The 23031-nt window shown below is 41.8% G+C and overlaps 1 long non-coding RNA gene across 5 annotated transcripts in view; it reads right to left on the bottom strand.

Annotated features, from left to right (window-relative positions):
• The window catches only part of LOC102159243, a 331402-nt gene that overhangs the window by 240211 nt on the left and 68160 nt on the right, over positions 1–23031 (bottom strand). Inside the window, exon 3 of one of the 5 annotated variants that reach the window (XR_002345455.1) lies at positions 9542–10203. The exons of 3 other annotated variants lie outside the window; for them this stretch is intronic. This is a non-coding gene — a long non-coding RNA (uncharacterized LOC102159243). Of the gene's footprint in view, positions 1–9541; positions 10204–12474; positions 14840–23031 lie in introns of those variants that run through there. One more of the 5 variants, XR_002345459.1, reaches the window with a different exon arrangement.

Below are 23031 nucleotides of genomic sequence, written 5' to 3'. Positions count from 1 at the left end.
AAAGCAGACCACTTAATGAGATTTCATTGTAACTTTATGTTCGAAGGCCCTAAAATAGGTGGTTATCTATTTCCTAACAAATGTCTCAACAAACATTCAGAATAACCTCTCCAAAGTTGGAAAAAACATCGTTTTTACACATTAGAAATACTGAATCGTGTTTTCAGAAAGCACTGCCAAAGAACACCATAATGGGCAAATATTTATACACCAGCTGACTGAAAACCTAAAGATTTCTCCTTAGGAGAAGACAACACTGACAAAATTAACCATAATGGCAGAGGAATTCCATGCTAAAGATAGACTTTTTTAATCCTGCCTTCTAGGCCAAGAACAACACAAGTAGGAAGAAAACAGGGAAGACTGAAATCAGATTTTTGTCATGATCTTGCTACCAATTGCTTGGCAGAATTGCTTTTTAAAAAGCTGATCTGTGCTTCCAGGTGCATTGTTTGGGCCCAGCTCTAGATAAAGATAAACATTCAGGCTTCCAGGGACTGGAATCACAAGAGTGACTAGCAAAGTTCATAGGAGCCGAAAGACCCTGGTGCCAATTAAAAACCATACATCCCATCACAGCAAGGAGGGAAGCTGTTGAATAATTGAATAATCTCAAGCCCTTCCAAAGGAGAATAAACAGATGATGGCCTGATCCCGTGGAGACTGGAGGGAGCTGTGTGCATTAGAGGCCTCTATCTTCTCCTCATACTTTGATTAATTATCCAGCTGTGCAACTGTCATTATCAAGGATATCTCTGAATCATGTGGCTCCGACAGTAACCAAATCTGGCTGTTCCTTTCTTTCTTTTTTTTTTTTTTTTTTTCTCCACGTGCACAAGCGCCTTGCTGTTTGGAAGAGAGTTACCTAGTATGTCACTTGAAACAAGTAAATGCTCCATTCACCGCGGACAACAATGGGTCCGTGCAGTGACTGGACTGTTTTTCACAGCACTGTTGATAGGCGTACACAGAGCTACACCTGGTAGATGAGAGAAAGCTGCCCTCCTGTAAATTGATCTTCCACTGGAAAAGGTTGAGAAACACCAAGCTTGAGATGACAATGAGCCTCATTTTTAAAATTTTATTTGCTTATTTATTTGTACCAGAAAACTCTACCCCCACCCCCTCCTCCCAATCCCAGCCTTCCAAAAGAGACTGGAACCTGTGATTCAAGATTAAGAGGGTATTTCTCTAAAGATTATTTTAATTTTCAAAGGATCCAGGGCTTCAGGCAAAGAAAACCATTTGAAATTGTAGAAGTCCTACCTCTTTGGCCAATCATGGGAGGAAAGAAAGAGATGGGAAAGGAGAGAGAAGGCTCTTAAAAAAAAAAATCACATTGACAGCTGCCTGTCCCACGCTCTCCTGACATCTATGACCAAGGTGACCGTGTCATCTTGGGTGAGTCAGTTCACTGTTCTGTAGCCAGGTCTACCCACTAGTTAAATCTGGATCATAATACATGTCTTCCCTACTTCCAGGGAGGCAGCACAGTAGTAGGGAAGAGAGACTATTCATCAATATTCCATCTTTTGCCCTCTTGTGGTTAACCAGGACCATGTGACTAGTTCTGACCAATGAAACGTAAGCACACTGATGTGACTCGTGTCCAGGCAAATGTAATAAAACCCTGGTGCAACCTTCTCTCCTCCGGTTTCCAACCCAGAGGCTATAGCTACAGACAGAGGCCCTTTAGTTGGGTCCCGGAGTCAACATGTGGAACCAAGACCCTTGCCAGTTTATCTTGTAAATATGTCAGGAGCAAGAACTAAAGCTTTGTTTGGTTGACCCTCCCTTCTCATCTCTCCGGGGCATTTTATTCATCCTTCCAATCCAATCTCAAATGCCACTTCTTCCATGAAACCTCTCCAGACAGGAATTCCCACAGCACTCTGAATCTCTATTGTTTTAATATTTACTTCATTTGGCCTAATATTACTGAAACTGTGTAAAGCATAATTCAGATTCTGCAGCTAAATGTACCAGGATTGAAATCTCGTCTCCATCATACACAGCTGTGCCTTAGGTAAATTAATGAAAGTTCCTAAATGTCAGTGTTCCCATCTGCAAAATGGGGTTAACAAGAGGTATCATGAGATTTAAATGAGATGCAAGGTCTGAGGTGTAGGAAGACACACATGAACCGCTCAGTTTATTATGTTTGTGAGCTGGTCCTACAACATTAAAAGGTATTAAGAGCCTTAAACATGGAGCCAAAATGCTCATCTGCTTTCTGTCTTCTGTCATACCTGGATCAGGGTCTCACACACATCATGTACACACAGTAAATGTTTGAGGAATGAATGAACGTTTTGAAAAAGAACAAAATAAATCATGGAAATGATAAAAAAAAAAACCTTTAATAAACAAAAGGAAGAAGAATGAGTAAGAAAGTTAAAAAAGTTAAAAAACAGGCATTGGACAAATTTTAAATAAACCACCTTGATTTGAGAAATGTGGAGAGATGTAATCTACATTAATGGGTGGCCATTTTCAGAGATGGCCTTGGACAGAAAGCCAAGGTAACCATACCCCTCTATTCAAAGCCCATCATCTTTGTTCTTCTAGATTTTATAATGTTTCAGTGAAATATTCACATTTTAAAACACTCTGAGGGTGTAATAAGATACGGATGCTCTGACTTTAGAAGTCACTCGGTATGACCACTGATAGATTTGATATTGCTTAGTAAAGTAAAAAATAATAACAAAAAAAAATAAAATAAAATAAAACAGTGTCCTTGAGGAATTCACTATAGATGGTGATTACTATTAAAAGGTTCCTCCTCCCCTAAGCCAGGTGTTATGATGCTTACAAATGTCCTTTAAGTGTATGGATGTGTTTCCCTTATTGGAACAGTTTTTTCCACCTTCTGAAACTTCCTTCACAAACGGGTCCTCACAAAAGATGGGTTTTCAGTCTACATTTTTAAGCAACAGTGACACCATGTGGCCACTCTGTGAGCTAACTAGTCTTCTCTCCCAACTGAACTTCCCCAGGGAGACATCAATGAGGTGCTGCCTTCTCTTTGGAATAAATTCATTCAAAAATCATTCAGTGAATGGCATGTAAATTCCCACGCTTAGGATACAGTCAATGATCTGTATCACTACACAATCTTATCTAGCAGATTATCTCATCACTAAACTCTTAACCAGGCACAGCCTATTCAGAGACTAAACTAGTCCCACAACAACCAAATCAAGTTCTTTGGACAAAACATCATTCAGACGTTACTGAGAAGGAACACACTTTAGAAGCCTGCTTCAGCAATGATGACACAATGTAAACGTGGTCTTCTCCTACAAGTGTCATAAGCCTCCCAGACCAAGTCCAGACCTTTTGTTTTGCACTCAGGTGACCCCCAGAATGCCTTTCGTAGAATTCACTATAGATGGTGATTACTATTAAAAGGTTCCTCCTCCCCTAAGCTGACCATTCCGTCAGGGCAGGAACAGAAGCTCTTTGCTCACTCTAGTTTCTGCATCCTCTGCCTCTCATGAGCAGATACTCATCCATTCATTCAACAGTTATTTGCTGAGTACCTTTTGTGTACCAGGCCCTGTTGCAGGTGTTGCAGGTTTTGCAGTGAACAAAAGTCCTTTCTCTCAAGAAGGCTGCATTCTAGTTAGAGCCCCCATTCTATCAGGATGGTCAATAAAGCAAACTCTAGTTGGGTCAGGCAATAAAGCAAGATAAGTGCTAAGGAGAAGTAGGGGTGCTACTTGGGTTAGGTGCTCAAGGAAGACCCGACTCATATGGTGACAGCTGAGCAGAGACCTGAAGAAAGTGACAGAGTCAGGTGTGTGGTTAGGGGAGAAGAGTCCTGGAAAACTGAACCTGAACTTGGGGGGAGCGAATGAAGGAGGAGGGAAGGGAGGGAGAAAGGGCTGGCTCGTGTGCCACTGGACAAGGAATGAGACCTGGCTTCTTACCCTGACTCTTCCATAAGCAGCTGAAACTCAGGCTTCCCTTCTCCTCTCCGAACCTCAATTTCTTTACTCTAAAGTGAAGAACTTAGGTAATCGCAAAAGTACCAGTCAATATGAAGACGCTCTGTCATGCAAAGTCAGAGATTGCAACCTTTAATGGCATTTCGTGTCTGTACGTGCAAGCTCTCGTGTGTGTGATTAATTTCCCAAAGCAATTCCAGGCATTTGTGTTTCTTTCAAGAGCGATTACACAAAAAACCCCACTATTTGCTTACTAGTTAAAAGAAATTGATCTGGAGTCTATGGGATTAAAGATTGGTTGGTCTCACAGAAAGATGTACCCTTTTGGAGACTTGTCATTATGTGCCCAAACACACTAATTGCTAATGGATCACGCACTGCAGTTTGGCCCTAGTAATCATTCAGGCAGGGGTAAAATGAGCAGTTAGCTATGAGATATCAGCACCTTTTAAGTATATGACATTTTACCAAGAAATGAACTCCCACTCTGGCAACCCTCTAGTTGGATGGTTTCAGCTCTATTAATGTCTCAAGCTCTCTGGTAGTACAATGACAGCTACATACAACACAGCACATACACACCATACAATGAATACGATAACAAAGAGTTATAAAAGCAAAGAAAACAGGCTCCAGATTTTAAATGGTTCCTTGGTTATGTTTCTCAAACTTTCATCAGCATTCTCACATGTAGAGCCAAGAACAGAAGACAAGAGGGATCCCCTGCTGGATCAGCATCAAAGGGCCCATCATCAAGATTTCAGGAATCAGTAAAGGTCCATCTGCCCACAGATGTCTCCTTCACTAAACCATCATCTTGCCATAAATGTCACCACTAGAGGTTCATTCTTTGGTCTGTTATTAGTTCTAGGATATTCTTTTTAAAATGCAGTGATGTTCCTGGAGGGAGCTGCCCGTTCCATCATAAATTGTCACAGATGCCTCAGGAAGAATAAGTAAGATCAAGAGAGACCGGAAGATGCAGCCTTGGACAGAAGTGCTAACATGGGAAGGGAGGGACAAGGTAGTGAAGCAAGCAGAAGGGGTGAAGGTAAGAAAAAGTGAGTCCCAGGGGGTGAGTTTCTGCTCTGTATGCCAGGCTCTACAGCTAGAACCTCTCCTCATGCATGGGAGACCCACTAATGCCATCTTAACAAATAAGGAAACTGAGGCTTGCTTAAAATCTCACAGTTGTCTGTAGAGCTGGCATCCCCATCTCAAGTTCACGTACTCCCCCCCTGTGCTGGGGCACTGGAGCCCTCAAAGAGAAGGAAGAAGAGTGTGAGAGGGGGGCTAAAAACATGGAGAACTTAGGAGTTTCCATCGTGGCACAGCGGAAACGAATCCAACTAGTATCCATGAGGATCCGGGTTCAATCCCTGGCCTCACTTAGCAGGTTAAGGATCTGGTGGTGTTGCCCTGAGCTGTGGTGTGGGTCACAGATGCAGCTTGGATCCCACGTTGCTGTAGCTGTGGTGGAGGCCGGCAGCTGTAACTTCAATTTGACCCCTATCTAGCCTGGGAACTTCATATGCCACTGGTATGGCCCTAAAAAGAAAAGAAAAAAAAAGGGAGAACTTGACCTATCTGCCATTCTGTCCTGGATTAGCCCTGCCCTCAACCCCAGCCCTGAGCAGTGGAGAAATGTGGGTCCTCCCCAGGGGCAGCAGGCCCCCTGAGGGAGCTGAACAGGGTGACTGGCCCCAGCACCTTCTGGGATAGTGCTCTTAAGGGCTGTCAAACCCTAAGTAAGAGGCTGAGCAGTGCTGTGAATGAAGAGTTCACTTCTGGGCTGTGAAGCCTTGGTCATGACACTTAACTGCTCGGAGCCTCCATTTTCTCTTCTGTAAAATGGGAAGAAGTCCCTAGGAGGACATTTGTGAGGATGAAATTACATCAAGCCTAGCACTGAATCCGACACATAATACATACATCAGTGCATGTTATCCCATCCTTTCTTCCCTCAGAGAGGACCAGTAAACTAGGGAAAACTGAGCTCATGATACCCAATGCACTTCCACTCTCCTTGCCCCTTAAGTTGTGGCTGATCCCATCCCCAGCTTCCCTGGGGCAGAAGATTTGCCGGTTACCTCATTCCCTGGACTTGTCACTGCATAGAGTCACTGTGCTCATACACTTTCCTGCCCAGGCCCAGCTGAAAGTGAAGCTTTTCCTCTGCTACAACTTAGAGGCAGCACCGGAACACATGAGGGCACCGTGGGTTAAAGTACTTTTCGAGGTGGGTATCACGTTGGAGAATGTGGAGGAGGGGATGTGGAAGAGCTGAGAAGCTAAGGCAAAACGTCCTAATTGGGTAGAGCCAAGAAATGAAACAGCTGACTTTGTAATTGGATACATATAATCTGCCCACTGGGACAAAGCCATATTTCTCATGTCCATGAGGAAAGGGCCAAGAATCCTTGACTTGGGAGAAGGAAGCAGGCTAGAAGATAGCTCTGCTCTTGGCCCTTTTTCCTATCCTCTTCCCACTCCTGTTGGGTCTATTTATTATTGAGTGCCTAGCACATAGTAGGCATATAGTATACATTTAATTAATAAATTACAAATAAATATTGGATGGATGACGGATGGATGAATCTTAATCTACAGTTACATCCTTACAGACTTTGAAACAGATTTTTTTTTAATTGGGTTACATGCATTCATGCAACAGATCTGCTGTAGTGATTCCTTTGTTTGCTAATATTTGGTACACCAGCGAGAGGATATATCTCAAACCCAAGTTTAATTATTCTCATACCCTATTATCTTCTGAGCCTCATAGCTTGACTTAGATAACACAGCCAAGTCAAAAGACTGCATCCCAAAGAGAAATAAGATTCCACTAATGTTACTATAATATCCCTGAAAGAAGAAAGCACTTATTCTTGAAGTTAGAATTGGGTGCATGGGTACTGGTTGCTTTATTGCTCTTTAAATCATCCATGTATGATTTATATAATTTTTTGTATGTATATTTCCCAAGAAAAAATAATTTAAAAAAATTTTTAATGAAAGAAAGGTAAAGAGAGGGTTAACAACCAGCTGGAGGCTCGGCAGAAAAGAATAAATCTTTAACCTAAGGCCTCATGCCTTCACTGTGGTGGGCAGCTCTGCTGATGGCAGAAGCACAGTGTGGTGCCCAGACGAACAAGTAGACAATGAAAGAAAGAGATCCTGTGATCTTTCCATCCTTGGATAGTCTTGAATTCCACACAGCTGTTTCTGGACAAAAGGACATCCTGGAACTGGAGTCTTCTCCCTCGGGATTGATGTTCGTGTCCTTTATTACCTAAGAGCGCCGGGTCTTTGGCGCCAATGATGAAAGCCAATTCACAGGCTGCCGTGGACAGAAAGGCTTTTTGTGATTTCCAAGTGCGTGCAGAGGCAGGCAGGGGCAGGCGCCCGGCACCCCCGCAACCCCACTCAGATCTCCAGGGCGCCGTGGAGTCCAGCTCCTCCACGCTGACCTTAGAAGCCCCGACAAGCCACTTCAAGGAGATTACCTCCAGTCTATTTTGCAGCTTTTTCTGAGTTTCCACAAGGTGGTTGTCTGGACATAACACATACTGGCAGTTCATCTTAACAGAGAGCAGAATGAAAACAGCCCGACTAAATCCCAAAGGAATTCACAGTGGCTGCTTTCAGAGGGCCTAGGGCTCTCTTCAGTCAGAGGACCCTGTGAAAGAACTGGGCTGGGGCGGGGGGGCAGCTCCCAGGTTGGGGGAGGGCCAAGTAAATGAGAATTGCACCAAGAAAAAAAACACTTTTCACTTGGGCCTCTCCACCGTGCTTGTGTAGACTGTGATATTCCAAATGAAAAAAAAAATCTTTTTTAACAATGAAAATTGGGAGCTCCTGTTGTGGCGCAGGGGTATCGAACCCAACCAGTATCCATGAGGTTGCAGGTTCTATCCTTAGTGGGTTGAGGATGTGACATTGCCATGAGCTGTGGTGTAGGCTGGCAGGTACAGCTCCAATTCTCCCCCAGTCTGGGAACTTCCATACTGTATGGGTATGGCCATTAAAAAAAAAAAAAAATTTAATGAAAATTACCTCATTATAGAATGATTTTTACGTTTGAGCTAATCATTGATATTTTTATATATTTGAAGTAAACTGAACCCTCAGTGCAATGACCCAGGCGGAACACCTCATCAATTATCCCTACTCCACTCCCAAGCTGAGCCACTGTCAGGGCCACACAGATTGTGAGATTATCAAACTCTACCCAAATAACCCCTTTTCCCCTCTTATCTAGCACACATATGTGGTTCTGAATGGGGCAGACTCATGGGCTCAGGCTACTGCCACAAAGTTCCATCAACTGGGAAGTTTAAACAGAAATGTGCTGTCTCAGAGTTTTGGAGGCTAGAAGCCTGAACTCAAGGTGGTGGCAGGGCTAGTCCCTCTGAGGGCTACAAGGCGACAGTCAGTTCCAGGCCTCGGTCCTTGACTTGTGGGTAGTCGTCTTCTCCCTGTGTCTCCTTATATCATCTTCCCTCTGTGTGCCTCTGTGTCCTACTCGCCTCTCTTTATCAGGACTCCAGTCATACTGGATTAAGGCCCCACCTAATGACCTCGTTTTAACTCCATACTCCCTGAAAGACCCTATCCCCAAATAAGGTCACATGCTGAGGTACTGGGCTTAGGACTTCAACTTGCGAATTGGAGACAGGGGTGACCCATAATGTAGAGCTTTGTCAAAATCCCCTTTCCAAGTATTGATCCCTGCATTTACGAAGAAAGAAAATTCTTCAAAACTGGATGCTCAAAGCAGTCACCTGCTCAAGTGAATGGAAAGCTGTGGATCTGGCTGAAACACCAAGAGGAATGGGGAAAGTTCTTGCCAAAACAAGGTAAGATATTGTTATACAGCGCATATTGAGCCACAGAGAGAGAGAGAGAGAGAGTGTGTGTGTGTGGTATGTGAGAGAGCAAATCCATTTCCTCAGTGCATTTCCTTGAAGTGTGCAATTTTCCTTCTTTTCAATTGCCTGTGTTCTACATCTTGCATATTTATTCATAATTTCACACCGCATGGGACCTATATTTAATCCACACCAAGACTGTTTAGCAGTGCAAATGGTACATTCCATATTCTCGAGATGTCCCCGGACTAATTGGTTAAGATCTCCCATCACATACTCCAGGGGGTGGGGAGTGAGGTGGGGGATTCTATCACTCAGGTTCTCTCTCAGCTTTCCCTTCCTCTTCAGTGTCCCTTAAGTGGTATAGTAAGTATCTGAGTAATAAATAGCCATCGAGAAGCAAGTGGTGTCAGACTTGATGGTTTCAACTGTTGAGCATCCAAATAAGGGCTGGAGTCCAATGGGTTGTGGGCACATGCAGCCCCCTGCCCCTGGGGGACATCTATGCAGCATGAGGGACAAGGAGCTGTCCACCCTTCCTGGTCCTGCTAGAACCAAGATGAAGCAGGCAGGCTTGCCTCCCTCTGTGAGGATTCTTCTGGCTTTTGGCTCTTTCCAACCTATGAAAGGCTAGAGCTGACCTGTGAAAGGATAATCAGGGTGACTAAAAGCCAATGCCGTGTCATCTGAGAAGGCGCTGAAGGAACTAGCCTGGAGTAGATTAAGGAGGAATCTTTAAAGAGCCATCAGGGACAAGGAATTGCTGATTAATACTGGTAGAAGTTCTGAAGAGCACAAAGGTCAGTATCAGGTCAATGTTACAAACATGAGCTGTCAATACAACTGGCCCCATAAGCAGAGAGCTTCCAGTCACTGAGGTGTAGAAAGAAGCACCATTACATAGGCTTTTGGAATCTGAATCCTGGGTTACCTCTTTCTGACCATGAGTCCTTAGGTAAACTTTATGTCTCTAAGCCAGTGTTCTAGTCCATGGTAGATCCTCAAACATTAATACACACACGGCTTTCCTCAATCCTTTCCTTAGAGTTGAAATGGAGCAGGAACCTGTGGGGTCTCTCCTGGTACAAATCCTATGTATGTCCCTTGTTTCCTGTTCATGAAAAATAGGCTTCATTCAGCTTCTCTGACCTTCCCCAAGTTCCAAAAGGCAGATTCGAACAGCTGCTAATCAGAGATGGGAGGAAATCATAAACAAGGGAGGAGCAGTCCAGAAACAATAGTGCATCCATGGGGCATGGTCCTGGTTCCTCCTCGAGTTCTTCTGCTGGAACTAACCCCCATCACCAACAACCAGAAGGAGGATGGTGACTTCAGGCTGAGCACGAGATTCCTGGAGCACCACCTTGCTACCTCACCACCTACCAACAAGAAGAAAGTGCACACAGTGGAAAACGATGATGCCTCTGACCCCTCTCCCCATCTGATTCTCCCATTAAAAGCTTTCATGGTCAAACAGAATCTTCAGAGTTGGTTTTTATACATGAGTCCACCTTCTCCCCAGGTCACCAGCCTCCTGAACAAAACAACTTTTCCTTTCCAGCCAACACTCATCTCTCAAGTACTGGCTTTTGAGACACAAGAAATGAAACCCTAGTTTGGTAACAGAGTCACAGGTATTCAAAACTCTAACTTTCATTTCTCTCATTGAACAGAGATAACTCAATATCTCAGCATGGGTGTCTGGCTTTGGGTGTAGGGAAAAAAATCCACCTAAAATTCCTCTAGGTGATTGAGTAATAACCACAGAGCACACGTTTTTTTTTACCACCACTATTCTTCCCTTCCTACCTAAAGGGGACCAAGATTTGAGCACCAGTTATCACATAAAACATTCAGCTCCATCTTGCTGGTAGTTTTAACCATGTTTAAATATTTCATAGAGAACATTTTTCTCTGAAACACTGTCTTGTCTCACTTTTTAACAGAGAATGACCTGAATTAATGTGGAGAAGCCAGAAAAAAAAGAGAAGAAATTAATACAAGGCAAGCTTTTGTGCTAAAACAGGTGAACACTGTTTGGGTCTGTTTATTGGCTTGTCCAGGTATGTGTGATGTCCAAGCACTAAGTCTTTCAGCACTTCAGAGACTTCCCTGACTTTGTGGGGGCTGGTGTGTTTAAACAGGCAGGGATATATATGCGCACACACACTCAGCTTCCCTCCTGGGGTAACTTAGATTGCTGTCCAAAAATATTTACTCCCTGCCTTCCTTCTCCAAGGCAGGAGCTTATTCCTGCACCCCTCTGCTTGGTCACACGACTTGCTTTATCCAATGAAATGTGGGCAGACACAATGGGGCTCCAGTTCTGAGTCTGGCCTTAGAGGCAGCATATGTTTCCACTGCTCCCTTGCCCCTCTGCATTGCCCCCATCAGATCACTGATGCCCCTCTGCCTGGGCCCCAGAGTGAATACTCATGAAGCAAACTCAAGCCCAGTTCACAGCCAAGAGCCAAGTCCAGTAGGACCATAACTTGAAATAGATCCACCCAACAAAGCACAGCCCCAATCAACCAATATTCGACACCTGAGCAAAAAGGATTAGGCCTCCTCCATGTCTGAGCAAATCTCACATTCTTCTAATTTGACTTGTACCATGTGATGGAGATTTAACTACATAATAAAGTGGTGCATATGTGAATGTCATTTATCCTGAACAGTATAATCTGTAGGCATATACAACATGAGTGTGTGTGTGTACATACATGTGGGTATATGCAATACGATGTTTCCAATCATGACACCTCCAACACTAAATGTGTGGGTTTTCCACAGCAAGCAGGTCTCCAGTTCTCTGAAGACACCAACTGGTTGTCCTACAATTTAATTCAATTCTGACACTAACTACCCAGAGTTAGCATAGACCCCACAGGTTAAAAACCCAATCCCACAAGGCTGCACACCCCTTCTGATGCCAATCACAAGAAGTGGCTCCCTAGGGTACCCATACTTCTCTGTCCCACTTGTCCATAAATCAAGGCACTGGTTTGATAATTAGTTATAAGAGCTCACAGAACTTAAGGGAACATTTTACGTTTTCTCAATGGTTTATTATAAGAGATCCAAATGAACCATCATATGAAGAGCTACATAAGGCCAGGTCCAGAAGGGTCACGTGCACAGAAACTTCTGTCCCTGCAGAGTTTGAGGCATTTCACCCTCCCAGCACATAGTTGTATCTGTCAACCTGGAAGTTGTCTGAAGCACATTGAGGATTTTATGGAGATCCATTACTTTGGCATGAATGATTCAATCATTGGCCATTGGCGACTAACTCAATCTCCAGCCCAGGAGAGGAGCTGAATGTTCCTATAATAACACGGCTAGTTCCTCTGACAACCCCCATCCTTAAGCTCTCTGAGGGCCCACCCAAAGTCACCTCACTAACATAAACTCAGGTATGGTTAGAAGGGGCTAATTATGCATAACAAAAGATGCTCTTCTCACACCCATTTCTCAGGAAATTACAAGAGTTTTAGGAGTTCTATGCTAGGAGCCAGGGATGAGGCCAAATACACATTTCTCATTATATACATATAATACATGAATGTGTGTGTGTGTGTGTGTGTGTGTGAAACTATCAGGTGAAGGACAATTGTCTGGAATGAGAGCCAGTTCCCTGGGTTGTGGTTGACAGTGTTGCCAACACAGTAGAGCAGTTACTCCAATCCATTGTTGCTTCTCCTAAAAGAGTGAAGTATGAGTGTGAGAGCCCCAAGGCTGAGCCATGATCCAGAGCAGCTGTTGAATCAACCAACTTCTACAATTCCATTTTCTTCATTGACCTTAATAGCTTTATTGACTGGACATGTGTGTCAGTCTCAATATATGGATTTTACAGTTTACTCACACTGGAATACACAGTTTGGGGAAGTTAAAAATCCCAGATCAGTCATCGTCATTAATTAACATGGACTGAATACTCATCCAGGGGTTGCCATAGAATTCAGGAGATGAGTCTATGGGATGATCTTGAACAGGTGCTTAATCCCTGGGCCTCAGGGCTTGGGTTGCACAACCTGAGCAAAAGCATTGATTCGATAATATCCTTATGCTACCAGGCCCATTGCCTCTCTCACTAGTCAGTGGCTAAGGAGAAAATGGAACCTCTGTTACTCTGTTGCTACTTAGGAGATTGTGTAGAATGTGCAGGTTCAAGAGGCTGGTAAGAGGCCTCAAGGGGACAGATTGGTTGGAAAATGCCAGACTCTTATGTGGCCATAAATAGGATAGAAGGCACAACTCACACCTGTGTAGGTTGGGGACTGTGCTCCAACACAGTGGCAATGTGGTCCTAATGGGGTGGGGCTCTTTCTCAGGTGAATATGGATGGCTTCAAATCCAGGGCAACGGAGCTGAAATGAGCACTGTGATGTTTGGAAACAGAGCCAAACATTGAAAAAAGGGCAATAAGAGGGGCTTCAAAAAGTGCTATTTAGTGCCTATATTTGGCTTCTGTTGTAATACACAGGAGTATAGGGATCCCTATGGCATGCAAAACCAAATGAAAAAAAAAAAAAACAACAACAAAAAACTAACTCATATTTTATGTCATGGCCTGTACATAGCTGCTGTGAAGAAAGGAGACAGGAAAAAAAGCATCCCCACAACCCTCAGTTTCCCCATTCACAAACTGTAAGGATTTTATCTAAATGTTACTCACAGACTGCACTGTCTTAAAAAGGAGGAAAATAATAGCAATGTGCATATCCAGAAAAATAAGGACATTAGCAAAATATATTCATTTTCTATTGCTACATAACAAACTACCACAAATTTACTGGCTTAAAACAACACTCATTAATTAACTTGCAGTTCTCTGGGTCAGAGGTCAAGTATGGGATAGCTGAGTTCTCTGCTCAGGGACTCCCAAGGCTGCAATCAATGCGTCAACCAGGCTGAGTCTTTGTCTGAAGTTTCTAGGGGAAAATCCAGGTTCAGTCTTATTCTTGGTACTGACAGGATTCAGATCCTGTGTTTGAAAGACTGAGGTTCCTGTTTTCTTGCCAGCTGTCAGTGGGGCTCACAGGAGCTGTCTGCATTCCCTGTCACGTGGGCCCCCAGTCACATTATCAAGCCAGTTACGGCACATTAAACCTTCTCATGTTTTAAATCTCTGACTCCACTGCTTCTGACCTTGGATCCAGATGGAAAGGGCTCCTGTGATCAGGTTCACATGGATGAGCTCCCTCTTCAGGTCAACTGATTTGGAATCTTAATTATATCTGCAAAATTTCTTTTATTGTACAATGTAATATAATCACAGGAGTGATAGCTTATTCAGATTCTGCTCACACTCAACATGAAGAGATAATACAAGAATAAAGGTCATTGTGGTTCATCTTAGACTTCTGCCTTCCAAATAAATGCTTGCTTCTGCTTCCCCTCAAAGTCCTAGGGTCCTCCATCTGCTGTTGGCCTCCTAGAGCTCTCAAGACTATGGTTCCATCCAGGCCCATTCACACTTAATTCACCGCTTACCCCATTCCAGTAGGGCTCCTCTAGACTACTAGATAGCTGGCCTGGAAAACAAACTAGCCCCCTTTGACCATCCCATATGACTTTTGAATAAGGGAGTTTAAACAGGTAGCAGAATGGCTGGACCCCAAATTGGCTCTGACACCTCTTGGTGGAAACTTCGAGCACTTAGGTAAACTGGCACAGAAGATACATTAGGTCTGAGGGGCCTGTTGGTACCCCTTGATCATATTACAGAGTCCCCTCTCCATTCTGGGTGGGGCCTTTGTCGGACTATCATCAAGGACGAAAGTATGTGAAGACTTGTTTCATTCCTATATCCACCCTCTACCCAGCCGGGCAATGGAGTAGACCAAAGCTTCCTGCAACATTGTCCTACTCTGCTTCATTCACATTCACACCAAGCAGAGAACAAATGTTCTGGCTACTCCACAGGCTTGCAGTTTCATTGCTGAAAAACTGGGGTAGGTGTTCCACTAGCAGATGGTTTAATGTGCAAATCAGCCTAAGGAATCTGTTCTGGGAGACAGACACTTCAGTCAGAATTCCAAAAACAGTCATGGGGCACTTGCTTCTTGCTAAATTCTGTGCAGCAATTTTGAGAAAACGGAAGTTGGCATCTGTAATGTGTCCACAGGCTAAGGTCTATCTGCTACATCCATAGACAAGCCAACCCCCCAAATAAGAGGATTTCCTGGTTTTCCAATGAAAAGGTCCAAAAGAAAAGGTTAGGGCCAACTTAAATGTACAAATTTTAAGGGATTTACTTGCTCTAGAAAATGTATACATCTGATGTATAATTTATAAATTTATGTTCCTAGTCAGCTTAAAGATCTTATTATATAAAACAATTTGAAGGAGTTCCCGTCGTGGATAAGTGGTTAACGAATCCGACTAGGAACCATGAGGTTGCAGGTTCGATCCCTGGCCTTGCTCAGTGGGTTAAGGATCCAGCATTGCCGTGAGCTGTGGCGTAGGTCGCAGACGTGGTTCAGATCCCTCATTGCTGTGGCTGTGGCTGTGGCCTAGGCCAGTGGCTACAACTCCGATTAGACCCCTAGCCTGGGAACCTCCATATGCCTCGGGAAGCAGCACTGGAAAAGGCAAAAAGACAAAATATATATATTAATTAATTAATTAATTAAAATAAAATAAAACAAAACAAAACAATTTGGAGAAATGACTTATTTCCATTCTCACATACTGTCTTAGTCATCTGGGGCTGCTATAACAAATTACCATAGCTTAAACAACATTTATTTTTCACAGTTCTAGAGGCTGGGAGCTCCAAGATCAAGGTGCTGACAGTTCAAAGGGCCTTCCTCCCAGTTTGCAGATGGTCGTCTTCTCGCGGAAGATGGAAGAGGGCCAAGTTCTCATGTCCCTTGTTATGAGAACACTAATCCTGCTCTGAGGGCTCCACCCTCAGGACCTTACTACCTCCCAAAGGCTCCTCCTCCTAATACCATCACCTTGGGGGTTAGCATTTCGACATATAAATACATAGAGGACACAGACATTCAATCCATAACACACGCCATGAAACAATTTTGTCAGGCTCTTCATGTGTACCTTCCACATCAATGTAACCTCTATCATGAGAACATCCTTTGGGGTTACCTAACCCGGCTGAATATTTCTGAAACCAGATTTCATGCTGTCTCCAAAATTTCAATTTAGGGCACAAGTAGCCTTGGTACAAAACTAATCATTACATCTGTCATAACTTCTTGTCCCTGTTGTGGTACATATTTGTGATCTCCATGACATAGCCATTGACTGCACAGCCTTTTAAGTGGCCTTTTAAAGACTTTTTACAACACCATTCAAAACTTACAATTGTGACATCACTTCATTCAGGTCTCTGCTCCAATGTCCCTTCTCAGCAAGACTTTCCTTAACCACCATTTCTAAATTACACCTTCTGCCATCAGCTCCATTTTCCACCTGTTTCATTTTTCTCCACAGAACTCATCTTCCAAGACTCTATGTTCCCCATAAGGGGAAAAAATCTTGTCATTTTATCATCTGTCCCCACTGCTTAGAACAGTATTTGGTTGGTCGTGTTCTAAATATCAAATACATAAGGACCTGATGCTTACTTTTAAATAAAAGAGTATTTCCAGGAGTGATCACTAAATTATATTACATTAAGTTATTGGATAGATAGCAAAATGTATTATTTATGTATAAATTTATGTATCTATCTTATGAAATAATGTGTATAACATTATGTATATTTTTATTAAGTAACATTTACAGACGTAAATCTACCATTAATTAAGGTCATTTTAGGCTAATATGTTTTCTCTAAATAATATTTTCATGGAAAAAGTTAAAATTTAAACAGTCACTAAGAGAGTACCCTATAATACAGGAGAAGAGCTAGGAGTCAATTTTTGGAAGGATAGGGGTCTCTTCTTATTTGGGTCCATATGCAGGTACAGAATAGTCATGTCTACACCATGAAAACCCCATTTCCTAGTCCTCTATTTTATCCAAACGTTGTGCTCTCTCAACTTTCATGGCAATGTCTGTTTTCTTCCATTTCTATAAACAGTCCTTTCACGACTCATTTTTACATTTATTTGCTAAACACGAAAGCGCTCTGTTGGTCTTTGTCCAATTGCTGTTTTCAATTGATTACGCATTGTAGATCACTCCTCCCTGGCCACCTAATCTCCTGACAGAGTTCCGTTTTCTTAAAGTCATATTCCTGGCTTCCAGGCACCTCCCTGTCCTCCCACCCACCCCAGAACACATTCCTTAGCCTGTTTTCAGCATTCCCATCATTAACCCCATCCACTATACCCATACACCGCTGGGTAACATATTATTGTTTAGATGCATGGCCTGAACGCAGCTACCTGCATAAATTCAGATTCCTTTCTATAGTAGACACGGCAATGCACAGTTGAAGATGGGGAGACATATACACATAGAGAGAAATGGTAACTGTCACACAGCACAAGGATCATGTCCTAAGAAGAAAGAATTTTAAAGAACTGGTGGGGCAAAATGGCTGCCAGCAGCAGAGATCACTGCCAAGCACTAGAAGCCTGGACCTCCAAAAGTGTCCACATGACCTGAAGCTTCCACCACTGACCCCTATGAAGAAATCACTAGAATGTGTAAAGCACAGTGAACTGGAAAGTCAAGGTAGCCATTGTTTAGACTGTTGTATATTCAGAGGCAATTGGGAGGTGGGAAACAGCAGCCCTTCAGGGATACTAGCAAGAGAACAAGGGGTCCTGGACTTTATGGAGGTTGAACTAAGGGGCAAAGGGAAATTAAGCCACACATACCCCCCAAAACCCATAGCCCCTAATTATCCACTTCCCACTGAGCTGTGGTTTGTCACAGGCACTTCGTAAAGTTAATCCAACTGATTTTTGCACATAGAATAAAAATTCTTCCCTGGACCCTCAAAAATTGCTGGGAAACTTAGAAGAAAGGGATGTCACCCTCTCCTGCAGGATGGAGAGAGGCACTGGGACAGAGAAGGGGAGGGTCAAAGCAAATAGTCCCCATTTCCTCTGAGAAGGTTTGATTTTGTTTCTCAAGTTGTGATTTCAGGGGAAAAAAAATCCTGAAGCACTCTTTTTCTTTGGTTTCCCCTCTGTTTAGTTTCTGTCTGTAATGCAAGAAGACAGTTGTGGTTATAGGGAAAAAAGATATGCTCTTTTTTTTTCTTCCCCATCACAAGTTTTTAATGATGAATTGTATACAAGGATTTTCTTTTCTTGAGAAACCTAAGAAAATCTCCATTCCCAAACTTTTGGCACACCTAAAATGGCATATATTCTTCTCAGTAAAGTAAAGCTATTTTAATAAAAATAGTGGCATTTTAAAATATTTTTGAAATTACATATAGGTAATAAACTCTTCATATTCGTGTTTCTCTTTTTGTTCTTTTTAAAAAATTTTAAGGAAGAGTCTGTTCAGAAAATAGTTCCCCTTATTCAGGAATAGTTATGAATCAGTAATAAAGCCAGTACCACAGATTACATCTGGAGCTAGAAATATGTCACAGACAGTGATTTACAGTCTCATGACAACATAATTTATACAGTGAGAGATGCTAATTTCCATGCATCCTGATTTATTTCATTAATAATTCTTACAGGCAGTATATTCTGTTATTACCAAACTTATTTTAGATCAGTAAGTTTTCAAATTGGCTTATGATCAATTCATAAAAATACTAGAAGTAATCAGATACATAATAAATTGTTCCATAGAGTCAGATATAACTACTATGTAATAGTATATTGAGGTGAAATTGGTTTTAATCAGCTACCCAAAAAAGGGAAAATTTATACCATTCTCTGTTTAATTTAGATTATAAAATTCACTAGGGAAATCAAGGAATCGGATAGCTGATAGTTCTTAATAGCAATTGCAGTAAAACACATTTCACTGCTTGAAATTTGTGAGCCTCAATTAATCATGGGCTCAAATAGTTTTTAAAAGTGCTTTATAATCCAAATATTACTATCTCAGTAAGACACTCCAGTGTGTTTATTAATCCATATCTACTTGCATACCCTCCTTGACCTTCAGTCACATGCCTTACAGCTCAGCAGGCTTCAAGCAAGATGCCAAAACTCCTGCTCTCCTAATTGCGTGATTTTCAGTTTCTCCACACTATTTCTTCCCGGAGAACCATTGAAAAAATAATCCCCTGCCAGTTTAGTCTCCCTTCTTAATGACAATAGACTATGCACTTGTTATATTTTTGGTATTTCAGAGCCCTTTTCTTTAACCTCCCTTTTTAAAAAATTACCTTTCCAGAGTCTACTCCTTTTCTATTTTCTAAACTAAGACAACCTCATTATTAAATGCCTCAAGATAGAGTCTGTCCTCCAGAGAAGAAAATGCTAAATTCTCTCCTGTAAGCTATTTCACTGATTAACCCCCTTTTTCCTGTATTCCTAGAATCTCCACTCTCAGATGATAGGTCTCTATCCTGTCTATCATGGTCCCTCCACTACCAAGAAGGTGCATAGTACTTAGCAGGTGAGTGAATCTGTCAACTGTTAAATAACAAATATTCAACAAAAAAAAAAATTTTAAGGTCCAACCGGCTTTACTGAACAATTTATGAATTGAGCAGCACACCATCTAGCAAGTAGAAAGAGCTCAGAGGAGTTGTACAGAATGGAAGTATTTTATAGGCAGAAGAAGGGAAAGAGTGAATGGTTTCAGGCTTAGGAACCTACCTATGGGAGACTGAAGGGGGCTATGGGTCATATTACCTCACTGATGCTGATCAGACAATTCCAGACTGACCAATTAAGACTACATTCCTGGGGGAGGTTATAAATGCAATTAGGTTGCCTAACAAGCCTTGGTTTACTGACATGGGGCTTAGCACAAGTGACTCCATTTGGGGCATACTGTTTCTTGTTTAACAATTCCCCCCTTTGATCATACTCTCAGCATAATTGAGAAATGTGATCAAAATTTAAGGCATTAGCACCACTCTCAGCTACCACTCTATATTCTCGAAGCTTTTATCAACCCTCCATGTAGTATCCATATATCATGGTGCTTTTGCTTAACCTCTGTGATATTCACAGGTCAAGGTCTTGGATTTATAATCTTTAAATCTATCATTCCCTTCATTCCTTTTCTGACATTTCAGTCTTAGGGAGCTCATTTGCTTGGTAGTGAGCAGCTCCAAAAGTGCATTTAAGGCTTTTGAAAGAACACAAAGCACCAGGGAGATTATATGATTATAATAAGTAGGATTCCCAATATGTGGAGTGTACTCTGGAGCCATAGTCCCCAAGACCCAAACCAATCAAAATTGAGTAAATCAATAAAAGACCCTGTTGGGATATAAAATTAATACACAGAAATAGACTGCATTTCTATATACTAACAATGAAAGATCATAAAGAGAAATTAGGGAAGCAATCCTGTTTACCATTGCATCCAAAAGAATAAAATACCTAGGAGTAAACCTACGCAGAGACAAAAGACCTGTACTCTAAAAACTGTAAGACACTGATGAAAGAAATCAAAGATGACACAAACAGATGGAAAGATATACCATGCTCTTGGATATTGGAAGAGTCAATATTATCAAAATGACTACACTACCCAAGGCAATCTACAGATTCAATGCAATCCCTATCAAATAACCAAGGACATTTTTCACAGAACTCAAACAAAATATTTTAAAATTTGTTTGGAAGCACAAAAGACCCAGAATAGCCAAAGACATCCTGAAAAAGAAAAATGGAGCTGGAGGAATCAGGTTCCATGACTTCAGACTATACTACAAAGCTACAGTCATCAAAACTATGTGGTACTAGAACCAAGACAGAAATATAGATCAGTGGAACAGGATGGAAAGCACAGAATTAAACCCACACACCTATAGTCAACTAACCAATGACAAAGGAGGCAAGAATATACAATGGAGAAAAGCCAGCCCCTTCAATAAGTGGTGCTGGGAAAACTGGACAGACACATGTAAAAGAATGAAATTAGAACACTTCCCAACACCATACACAAAAATAAACTCAAAATGGATTAAAGACCTAAATATAAGACCAGATACTATAAAATTCTTAGAGAAAAATATAGACCAAACACTCTCCGACCTAAACCATAGCAACATCTTCTCAGATACACCTCCTAGAGTAATGACAATAAAAACAAAAATAAACAAATGGGACTTAATTAAATTTAAAATGTTCCACACAGCAAAGGAAACCCTAAACAAAACAAAAAGACAACCCACACAATGGGAGAAAATATTTGCAAATGAAGTGACTGGCAAGTGATTAATCTCCAAAATTTATAAATACCTTCTGAAGCTCAATACCAAAAAAACAAACAACCCCATAAAAAAATGGGCAGAAGACCTAAACAGACAATTCTCCAAAGACATATAGGTGGCCAAAAAACACATGAAAAAAATGTTCAAAATCACTCATTATTAGAAAAAATGCAAATCAAAACCACTATGAGGTACCACCTTACACCGGGCAGAATGGCCATCATCAAAAAGTCTACAAACAGTAAGTGCTGGAGAGGGTATGGAGAAAAGGGACCCCTATTACACTGCTGATGAGAATGTAAATTGGTACAACCACTGTGGAAAATGATATGGAGATTCCTCAGAAAACTAAAACTAGAACTACCAACTGATCCAGCAATTCCACTCCTGGGTATCTATCCAGAGAAAACCAGGACTCAAAAAGATATATGTACTCCCATGTTCATTGTAGCACTAAATACAATAGCCAAGACAGGGAAACAACCTAAATGTCCATCGACAGAGGAGTGGATCAAGAAGATGTGGTACATATACACAATGGGATATTACTCAGACATTAAAAGGAAAGAAATAACGGCATTTGCAGCAACATGGATGGACCGAGAAATTATCATGCTAAGTCAAGTTGACAGTCAGACACCAATATCATATGCTATCACTTACATGTGGAATCTAAAAAAAGGACACAATGAACTTCTTTGCAGAACAGATACTGACTCACAGACTACAAAAAACTTATGGTTTCCAAATGAGACAGGTTGGGGGACGGGGGGATATGCTGGGGGTTTGGGATGGAAATGCTATAATTTGGCTGTAATGATTGCTCTACAAATGTAATAAAATTCATTGACTAATAAAAAAATAAAATCTCCCTATAAATACATAAATAAATAAAAGACCCTGTTGAAAGAGTCACCATTTTAAGCCAAGAGGTTTGCTCAGTGATCTTATATAACCGAGTTTCTACTTCTCCAGAAGTATTAATCCGTGTGTAGCAGGTGGTATTGGCCAAAGCACAAACACTTCCTGGCTCAGCTGAAAGATAATCAAGAACAACTTCGGCCAGAGTTTAAGGGTTTTTTTTTTTTTTAGATCTATTGCTTTAACAATGAATTCTGTAGCATTTTCAAGCTGAGGTTTCTGACCACATCCTCATTCACATTTACTCCTAAGCAGGGCAGTAGGAATCTGTCAAAGAGAGCTCATTTTGAATCATGAATGCCTCTTGGGTAATGGATAATTCCCATTTCAATCTGTGGCTCAGGACTGGAAATGTGACATAGAGGTCAGTAAAAATTTAAGGGTCAGATGGCCACAGTTTTATTGTAGTTACTATTGCTTTGTGTCCCTTTCTTTGTATAGAGCCTGAAAATTGAGTTCCCCAGGTTTGGGGTTGTTAACCAGTAAAAGGGATATGGACAAGGGTCTCTAGCATCATGGACAGATCAGGGTTTTTTGATGACAAATCCAGCACTCAGAAAAGTTACCCCCCGCCCCTTTGCGATGGCCTAGGAGATATGGGTGATGGCATTATCGTTCCAGATCAATGGCCAGGTAAAGAAAGGGAAGGGGAAAAATAGATTTCATGTTTAGTTAAAGTAAGAGTCTTGATCCAGCATTGTAGGAAGAAGCAGTCTACCTCAATATAAGCTACTTCTCTTCCTAGTTAATTTGATTTGGAGGTCTCTAGCATTTCTACAGGACCAGATGTCTCTAGCTTCTACAGGTGGAGCCTTCTTTGGCTGTGAGATGTGTGCTCAAATCTTGAGTCCCTGGTGTTAGGCTGCCATCTGGATAGTGAGGAGGACCTGGTATAGTTCCTTCCAGAGAGATTCAAGAGCAGTCTTTGTTCTTACTGACTGCAAGTCAAAAGTGTGGGAGAATACTGGAAATGTTAGTTTGGAGAGTTGTAGCCAAA

The sequence above is a fragment of the Sus scrofa genome, chromosome 6, assembly GCF_000003025.6.
Source record: "Sus scrofa isolate TJ Tabasco breed Duroc chromosome 6, Sscrofa11.1, whole genome shotgun sequence".
Taxonomy (NCBI): Eukaryota; Metazoa; Chordata; class Mammalia; order Artiodactyla; family Suidae; genus Sus; species Sus scrofa.
This window is presented reverse-complemented; position numbering and strand designations above follow the sequence as displayed.